The sequence below is a fragment of the Mytilus trossulus genome, chromosome 2 (assembly GCF_036588685.1).
Source record: "Mytilus trossulus isolate FHL-02 chromosome 2, PNRI_Mtr1.1.1.hap1, whole genome shotgun sequence".
NCBI classification, from domain to species: Eukaryota; Metazoa; Mollusca; class Bivalvia; order Mytilida; family Mytilidae; genus Mytilus; species Mytilus trossulus.
The window spans coordinates 89,323,492-89,331,073 of NC_086374.1; the positions used below are offsets into that span (position 1 = coordinate 89,323,492).

A 7,582-nucleotide genomic window follows, 5' to 3' on the forward strand; every position below is an offset into this window, starting at 1 on the left:
TTTTCAAACTAACATCATTTCTGAGCTTACAGTTTCCCAATATCACGAGTTCATTTATATGAAATTAAGGCATTTCCAATGGTTGCAAATCCAATTAAATCAAATCATATTTATTTGAAATCAGTAAAGGCATATAATACAGTAAAATATAAGCTCTTTTGGAGCTTTTAAAACCAACGTTCTTAAAAGTACAAACATAAAAAATGACATCAGATGCAAGAAAAACAGACATAAATCAATCACCACATATACATCACTAGCTAACTTATAATTGCAGAATTAACACCTAATTTGCAAAGCTCAAAACTAATAAGCACTAGTTTGTAACATACCCATTGGAGACAACTGGATGTTGTTTGTTCTAACAGTAGCGCTACCATCTGTAGCTTCGCATATATAGGTACCATCATCACTCATTACAACACCTGTAATAGTCAATGCCGGACCGGAGACGGTTCCACCGGAGAATTTACCATTTATTGTTAAAAGCTGACTGTTTTTGTACCATCTGATCTTAGTAGGGTTTCCAGCAGTCACAATACAGACAAGGCTGACGGTTGCTGTCTCGCCAGGATTGTAGAATGTGTTTGGGGCCGTCACAGAAAGGGGGCTACAATATATAGATAATAAAAACATAGTGTATTCTAAAATGGTACAGAGTCTCAAGTCTTTGTCTTAGTCTAGAATAATGTCTGTTGTACTAAGCTCTTTGTACCATCATTAAATGAAAATAAACATGTCAAAGTAAAACACATGTTAACTAGCAGTTGAATGTTTTGAAGAGTTACAATGCTATATTAGTGTATAAATACTGAAATAAATGCAATGTTTTGGCTATATTAATTTCGGACATCCTTTTCGTTGCCAATAAAATAGACATTTGCTTGTCTCGAGTCATTAAAGAAATTAAAGTTTAGAAGAGAGCAAACAAGTATTTTCACAAATTCTCTTTTCATCTATTACTGGTTGTAGTTATAATATAGGAGTAAAAAAAAAAACGAATCCCCCCCCAAAAAAAAACCCCTAACAAAACAGAAGAAAAAGAAACACAACAAAAACACAAAGACAAGAGGGATGTGCGTTTGCGATGACACGCTTCTATGAATGTCTTAGCTGGCTTTCTATACGACTATATTTCACTCAACACAAAAAGTAGATATAGTAAGAAGTGTTATAAAAAAGAAGTTTGAATAAATACAGTTTCAACCTTTTCTTTCATCTCTTTCGTCTATTTCACCTCCATCATCTCTTTCATAGTCTCTTGCAAGCAGTGAAACAGATAAGACAGGAAGTTCAAAACCATGTTTCGATTCTAAAGTTTCATCTGCGTATGTCCAAAAGTCTCCAGAAGAAAGTTTCCTTTGACCATTATCTGCTAAAAGAACTTCAGGAAATATATACCAAGTTTCGAACGTCCCCGTTAATTTTATGCTCGTGAAATTCGTCACTGACTCTTTTACATTTCGATCTCCACAGCTAGTTCTATTTGCTGTTTTACATTTTAAAAGTGTGCACACTTTCAGGTAATATGGTTTAACTTTCGACTTGTGAAGACCATCGAATGCACCAAACGCAAAATAGTCTGAGTCACTACCTATTCGTTCATAAGACAGAAAGCAGCACACGTTCCCATCACACACACTCACATTTCCCTTTTTGTTCTGTATAGGAACAAACACGAATGGATCATATCCAACGTTAGATCGGAACTGGCCAGAACTAACTGAGGGCGTTTCAATTTTAAAATCTGGTCTTTGAAAGTTGGACACGAATAGGTTTGTATTTACGATAGGTAAATCAGCAATTAAAAGCTTTCCTCCGAGGGATTCGCTGTATTGGAAAGCTTTGTAACCTGTTGGTGAATATATTCCAATTTCCGTGAAATCTGCCCGTGGGCAGGTTTATATTTGCTGCTAGAAGATAAACCTTGGCGCCGGCCGCGAACGCAGAATGAAACTGAATGCCAGCAAGTAACGGGAAAAATCCATCCAAGCTGTAGGGAACACAACATTCCCAACACCATCTGTCATCAATACATCGATCGCAGGTGTTTTAAAAAGAATATCAAAACAGGTAAAGACAGCAAATTTACCAAATGGTGTTTCAAATGTCACCAGTTTTGTTACTGGTGGTACGTCAAAATGTTTCTCCCCATATAATTGTATTTTATGGTATTTTGCAATCAGATCACCCTTAGGGTTATAAACAACGTTTGTATTGAATTGATAGTGTCCGTCTTTAGGACAGTTCGTGTCTTTTCCAATATCACATGGCTGACGATCACCAAAGTTAACCACCAGATACATTGACGTGTCTTTTGCCAGACAACTTAAATGTCTCTGTACATCTGTGTCTTCGTACTTGTCTGGATGTTGACATGCATTCCAGTTTTCTTCCGGATCAGGAATATACTCAAGATATGATTTTATATCTTCTCGGAAAATATTCATACCAACATAAATTCCGTATTCAGAAAATGCCATGATATCCACGTCCTGAAATTACAGATAAAGACTTATAACGTTATGTTATGTTATTATTCATAATATCAATATATACTAGTACATATAATAATGGTTATATACTTGCTTTCATTGGTTTAAATAATTCTTCCCACACTTATTTTAAAATATTTATATGTGATAAAATTGAGAATGGAAATAGAGAATGTGTCAAAGAGACAACAACCCGACCAAATAAAAAAACAACAGCAGAAGGTCACTTACATGTCTTCAATGTAGCGAGAAATTCTCGCACCCGGAGGCGTCCTTCAGCTGGCCCCTAAACAAATATTTACTAGTTCAGTGATAATGAACGCCATACTAATTTCCAAATTGTACACAAGAAACTAAAATTAAAATAATACAAGACTAACAAAGGCCAGAGGCTCCTGACTTGGTCCAGGCGCAAAAATCTGGCGGGGTTAAACATGTTTGTGAGATCTCAACCCTCCCCATATACCTCTAACCAATGTAGAAAAGTAAACGCATAACAATACGCACATTAAAATTCAGTTCAAGAGAAGTCCGAGTCTGATGTCAGAAGATGTAACCAAAGAAAATAAACAAAATGACAATAATACATAAATAACAACAGACTACAAGCTGTTAACTGACATGCCAGCTCCATACTTCAATTAAACTGACTGAAAGATTATGATTTCATCATATGAACATCAGGCACAATCCTTCCCGTTAGGGGTTTAGTATCATACCGTCATACCATATATGAGAAGAACATAACCCGTGTCATGCCAACAACTGTTTTCAGAATAAATGTGTTTAGTTCCGACGCAAAGACCTTATCTGTGACTCAATATTAACGCCAAAATATGCAATCTTTAATGACTTGACAACAGTATCGTAATTATATCCCTTCTTAATTAGTCTATTCAAAGGTTTTGTAAGTTTCTGAGGTGAATACTGACACCTTTGAGCACTTATATTGTTTAATTGTATTTGAGTTTTATAAAATACAAGCATATTTAAAATCATAAACCCCGTTTAGATCAAAAACAAGATGAGTTATCCCCCACCCCCGATATATCGCAGTACAAACATTCTTCAATAGAGCTCAAAATTATTTTTTTAGAGAAGTTTTACCACTAAATTAGCCCTAGCACAATTTTTTTTTTATCTACTCGTTATTTATTTTGATCATTATTCTCAATTCTTTATATTTTAACATCCCACTTTTCTCTTATATTAGGCCTTTTATAAATCTGTAATGTTAAACTTTGTATATTCTGCACTATATGCCCATTATTCTCTAATATGTAAACCCCATCCAGACCCTCATGTAAGCGTCTAATGAGACAAACACATTTAAACGACAAAAAATCTTTTTTGTCGACAGTGCAAATACAATGTGCATGTTTAATAGTGGTTTCTTTGTACATACACTAAACAATTGAACATGTTATGCTTTATATGCTGGGAGAATTCTCCCCCAAACAGTTTCTGCAGTACAAATTAATGTAAATACATGTATCTTCTTTGGATAACACAGTTACACATTTGACTGTCCCTTTGGTATATTTCGTCCTTCTTTTAAATCAGAAAGAAAATACGTTATTTAGTGAGGAAATTTTAGTGAAGCAAAAAGAAAAATCTATCAGAAATGTGAAGAAATGGCAATCGGAGGGATATAAAAGAAACTGAAATTTTGCGCAAATCTTTCTTAAATTCTTCTCCCTGTACCAAGTCAGGAATATAGGACAGTGACATATTTCAAAAAGACGCTTAGTTAACTACTTTAATGCACCCACCTAACACACGGCTGTATTATATATCGTTCGAGAGCTAATAATCTGTACTTTCTGGTTTTCCCGGTTGTAAACAAATCGTACGGTGCATTTTCTGTTAAATCAATGCCAAAAGTCATGAAAAAAACACATTCCAATTTTTGCGATTACTAAACAAAAAGCCATTTTCTTAAAGTTCATATGAACTTTATATAAAATAATACATTATTTCCAAATCAAACAAAACATAAGAAGTTACATGAGCAATATTTCCCGAAAATTGAAATTCATCACAAATCCTAAAAAAAAAAGATAAATGTATATGTTTTAGGTCAAGGAATATACGTATGTAATTTTAAGATGCAATTATTTACAGAACAGCCTTCTATTAAAGTGTTTGCAGTTGCCCGAAAATCTGCCATCTGCAAATAGCGATCATTGTGTTAATCTTTGTTAAAGTAGCACATTGCTATATCCGCAAAAACAAGTTAATTAATTTGCTCACGGTGATATATGTATAAACCAAATCGTTATCATTTACTACAATGATCTACAATTTTTAAAACTTTACTTCTTGATGAGTGACGAAATATATCAAAGGGACACCAAACTTATAATTGAAAACGAAATGAAAAAGCCGGGCAAAAAAAAGAAGACACGCAACAGTAAACAAAACACAACATATTAAAACTACAGATTGAGTAACACAAACCCCCAAACATTATTTGGCATAAACTCAGGGGCTCCCAAAGGGTAAGCAGATCATCTTCCACAAGTGACAACCGTCTTTTGGCTCATATATTTCCTACCGCAATGCCAAGCCTTGTTCGGTTAAGGACATTCAAAGATCTAATCAGTCGTCATCTGGCGAAACAGACATTTTATAACTGTCATTCAACTCGTAGTGACGTCCATTTAACTATCAAAGGGATGTTGTCAACTTTGCATTTGAACTCTGGTTCAATAGGCAGGCTTAACTCAATCAAAAATAGTAAATTAATTGATATTTTATCGTGTGTTTTTCTATGTTGTGATGTAAGGTATTGTTCGGTGTGAGCCAAGGCTCCGTGTTAAAGGCCGTACGCTTACCTATAATGGTTCACTTTTATAAATTGTTATTTGGATGGAGAGTTGACTCATTGGTACTCACACCACATTTTCTTATATCTAATAAAAAAATAATACATCTAAGACTAAAATATCAATCAGTACACATCCAACATCTAGTAAATTTCGCGTAAAGACTTCATTGATAGCCAGGGAACAAAATTGATAACAAAAACAATATTAATACCAATAAAAACAAAAATTCAATGATCTGATATCTGATATCAGTGTTAAATTTCTAGCCTTTTAGAAAACGTTAATTATAACGACCAAAAAAAGTTTACTAGGATCTTATTTCCGTGAGATAGCCGTGGTGTAACTGTTAGCGCATAAGACTTCTTACACAAAGGTACCTGGTGTGGTTACCCTTCTGGGAAGAAAATTTCAGGGACTGAATTTTCGGCTCTCTATTGACACCATTTGCGAGTATGGTCTTGTGAAACGATGATAGTCCGTCGGATTGGGACGATAAACGGCTGACCCGTGGTAAGAGAGAGACATATCTCTTGCACGTAACAGACTACTTTGTATATTTTAAAAAGGAGCATACCAAGGCTGCTTCAAGGCAGCACTCGCACCCGCAAAGTGGAAAGGGATTAATATAAGCTGCAAAAACTTTTCATTTAATTCCTAATAAATAAATATGTTTAAACTAAACAAAATTTCCATTATTTATTTCATGTTAATAACATCTCTGACTATGCGGTATGGGTTTTTCTAATTGGCGTAGGCCGTACGGTGACCTGTAGTTGTTAGTTTCTATTTCATTTGGTATCTTGTGGATCATGCCACATCTTTTATTTGTATATTGATTGGTGATTTTAACATCAGCAATATCAATTTCTATTATTGTTGAGAAAGCAATGGAGATTAAAAAAATATATAGCTATAATAAAAAGATTAAAAGTGCGTAGCAGATGAAAATCAAATTATCCACCAACCAATAAAATGTGTTACAATATGGATTAAGACGTCTATAAAAACACATAAATTGTAATCTATTGTGTCACAAGGTACACGTTTGCAAAAGAATGCTTTTACAATAGTACTCAAATCGTCCAAAACATTTGGGTGTTTTATCAGTGAAAGAGATTTCCCTTTAAAAGTCCCCATACATAAGCAGATCATTGTACCCGACCTGTGTACATTTAGCGCATTCGACATATGCAGCTATCTGTCTTTCCTCGCATATATACAAAATAAATTAAAGTATTAACTAAAATTAGGATTCAATCTACCTCAGAATAGTTGACCATACAATGATGTGGCTGCTCTGTTAACGTCATTTTTTAAAACTAATTGTATATCCCCTCCCACTGTTCGAATAGGAAAACCCACTTCTGCACAGTCCCCCCACTTCCAGTAAATAAACAAAATAAATGAGATCGACAATTCTATTTTTGTAAAAATTTTCTTTTGTTGATTTTTTATTAGAAAAAACATTAAAGGCGGCACTCCATTCGATTCAACACTGCAAGTTTGTTTCTGTTACATTCTTAAAAAAAATATTGAGTCATACCTTGATATTTATGATGAAGAAATATTCTGATAAATGTATGACATACCTGTTTGCTTGCTATCGTGGCCTGTGCCTTATAAATGTCAACATTTCTCATCATGTTTTGTAATGCAGTGGATCTGTTATCCTGGGATCCCCAATCTTTAGGAATAATAACCGCATGTTCATAAACTGCCGCTTTAAAGGTCGATTTTTGAGCTTCGACAAGATAAAAAACAAACACGAATAGATATTTGCAAATACACCCCATCAATATGTGTTAAGTAAAAATCAAAATTTCGACACTCAGTCAAACTAATGGTACATCAGTTTTTTTAGTGATGAACTTTGACTATATGCTCTGGGAAGTTTCACTCTCATTAGGCCTTTTTCATTGGTCGATCTATGACTTCTATATATAACGGTATCTAATAGTTTTCTGCGAACACATAATTCTCGTGTCTGTATTCGCGGCAAATTAGATCTACGACTTATAATGATTGTTAAATAGATATGAACTGGATAATGGACATGGTTTAAGTATTGGTATCATTACTGTGTATTAAAAATTGTTTCATCTTGTTTGTGTGATTTTTTTTATTGAAAAAAGAGTTGAAGTATGTTTCATTATGTGACAGATTTTATTTTCCTTAAAAGTTTCCTTCATTAGTTGTCGTATTCATTTTGGATTTAACTTTTGATCTTGGTGCACTTATTTCTGTAAGCTTTCACCT

The 7,582-nt window shown here is 34.1% G+C and overlaps 1 pseudogene; it reads right to left on the reverse strand.

Moving 5' to 3' along the window:
- Nucleotides 1–1,202: 1,202 nt before the first annotated feature.
- LOC134706081 (pantetheinase-like) lies at nt 1,203–7,177 on the reverse strand (annotated as a pseudogene).
- Between the last annotated feature and the right edge of the window lie 405 nt (nt 7,178–7,582).